Below are 2,819 nucleotides of genomic sequence, written 5' to 3'. Positions count from 1 at the left end.
TGGCTCAGAACGGACTTCCGGAAGTGGCATCCACGCAGAGAACCGGTTGTTCAGGCATTTGAATCCCACCACGGAGCGGGGAGGGGGAGTTAAGAGGAGAGGACATTTTGGGGATACAGGGCAATGATTTTACACACACTCTGACTTTGCAAAAATGTCATTAGTTGACAAGCATTTTAAATTATAATTAATCTTGCTTAGGCTATAATTTGGCATTAACTGCAGCAAATTAGTCCTAGTTTTCTGGGCAGGGGAGAGGGGAGGGGAATTTGAATTCTACCAATAAAGAGTGCAAGACTCCTTCTGCAAATGTTCCTTTCACATAAGCCCCATTTTATATGTATATCCAGATCAGGGATCTCAATTATGGAGAGGCCTTTTGTATACAACCCATACTTGAAACCTATGTCCCTGAAAAAATTGGAATAACTGCAGATTAGGCATTGTAGACATGCACTGTAGACGTTTAGAACAGAACAGAAGGACAGAGTTGGAAGGGATCTTGGAGGTCTTCTAGTCCAACCCCCTGCTCAGGCAGGAAACCTTATACACTATTTCAAACAAATGGTGTCAAGTCTCTTCTTAAAAACTTCCAGGGTTGGAGCATTCACTTACCTGTGGAGTCAGATTGATTGTTTGGTCAGGAAATTTCTCCTTAGTTCTAGGTTGCTTCTCTCTTTGATTAGTTTCCATCTATTGCTTCTTTGTCCTGCCTTCAGGTACTTTGCAGAATAGCTTGACTCCCTCTTCTTTGTGGCATCCCCTGAGATATTGGAACACTGCTATTATGTCACCCCAAGTCCTTCTTCTTAATTCCTCTTACTACATGCTTACTTTCTTTCCTGGTTCCAATGTACATTGTCATAATGTTGGCTTCTATGTGTCTTGGTGTGTTGCACAAACCTAAACTTTGTGTGGTTGTACATTATGCTTTATACATCAATTAATATGAATCCCAATGAATTGTTTAACCATAATTTACTAATGAAATCACAAGGCCTGTCTTACATGTTATAAGAATTTATGTATAACAATGTTTTTGGAGGCATAATTTCTACTTTTAAATTGTCTCTTTATGCATATTTATGTATATTTACGGGAAGAAGATGAGAGATGAATATGTAGAATAGAGGAAGGAGAGGGGAATTAAAGATTGCAAAAATAGTTTTTTTTATTATGTTTTATTCATTTATAACAAAATGTGAAAATACAAAAGCAAGCAGTAGGGGACAACAGTAGAAAAAGGGGGGAAAGGTGTGAAGAAAGGGAGGGAACAAAAGGCATTGACTTCCGACTCTCTCTGTTGCAGTAAAATCAGACATTAAAATCAAATCTCAACTTTTTACATTTCTATAGTAGTATGCATTAGCCATTTCTGTATTGGCAAATCAGTCTAATCGATAAAACCCAAAATCATGATATCATTTTTTTCCACCTCAAGAACAAAGTCCAGAAGCAATTTCCAAGTAGAAACAAAAGTACTTATGTTCTTTTATTTTATCAGCACAGTCAATTTGGCCATCTCTGCTAATTCCATCAGCTTTGTAACCGTTCGTCCATGGTGGGAATCGAGGCCTCCTTCCAGTTTTGTGCATAGAGCAGTCTTGCTGCCGTCGCCATATATAAAATCAGAGTTCCAATTTTTTTTCCCAATTCTCTTTCCATTAGGCCCAGAAGGAAAGTTTCTGGTTTAATCTTTATTATTATTATTATTATTATTATTATTATTATTATTATTATTATTATTATTATTATTATTATTATTATTATTTGTATTGGATTAAATGTTTGGTCATATTAAGGATTAAATTTCTGTCTCAGTTGAGGTAATTATGGTACAGTAAAACCCTATTTTAATGAATTGGGGAGGGGTGTCTGTTATTGAGTAACGTTTGTTGAATTGGAAAGTAGGCACTATAGAGATCATAACAAATGGTGCAAATCATCTTATTCACACGATGTAATTAAGTAAATGACATAACCGTTGTGAAAAATTGGCATGCTGCATATGAAGTCTGTTTTATCAACATTTACTAAGCAAGATTTCATTGTGCAAAATAGGGTGGCAGTTTGGTCTAGTGCAGGGGTGTCAAACTGCCAGCCCGCGGGCCGGACGCATCATCGGGAAACCACGCCCACCCCATTGCCGGCAATGGCGAAAAAGCTCCGATACGTTGCGTGACATCATGTGACATCGCGAGTTTGACATATCTGGACTAGTGGTTAAGGCACCAGGCTAAAAACCAGAAGACTGTGTGTTGTAGTCCCACTTTAGGTATGCAAGTCAGCTGGGTGACTTTGGGTCAGTCATTCTCAGCAGAACTCATCTCACCGAATTGTTGCTGTGGAGTGGAGGAAGAAAGAATATTAGGCATGTTTACTGCCTTGAGTTATTTATAAAAACATTAAAGGCAGAATCAAAGAAATAAGATAAATTTTATACTAAATATAGTTAGGATTGAAGCACTTAAAATTATAGAAAAAATACAAATGGTTATACTGATTCCGTATGCTAGTTAAGAAAAAAATATACCATAAAATTTGAAGTTAAAAAAATGACTGGCCAGAAGAGAGACAAGTAATATTTATCATTGGGGTGTATACACAGTGAAAAAGAACTTTCTGTAGAGCTTTTGAGTTAGCAGTATTCCAAAAGAACAAAACTTGAAATAACTCAAGCATATAAGAAAACATAAACACATGTGATTGAAGCAGAAAAAAAATGGGATCTTGCTAGAAGTGTCGGGAAGACACAAAAAGGGGGCAAATGATGAAAGCAGTATTATGCAGTACTTATAGTTTCTACTGTTTTGTATGTG

Source organism: Protobothrops mucrosquamatus, unplaced genomic scaffold (genome assembly GCF_001527695.2).
Source record: "Protobothrops mucrosquamatus isolate PMUCROS unplaced genomic scaffold, P.Mucros_1.0 scaffold_174, whole genome shotgun sequence".
In the NCBI taxonomy this organism is placed as follows: domain Eukaryota; kingdom Metazoa; phylum Chordata; class Lepidosauria; order Squamata; family Viperidae; genus Protobothrops; species Protobothrops mucrosquamatus.
Note: the sequence above shows the minus strand (reverse complement) of the source record.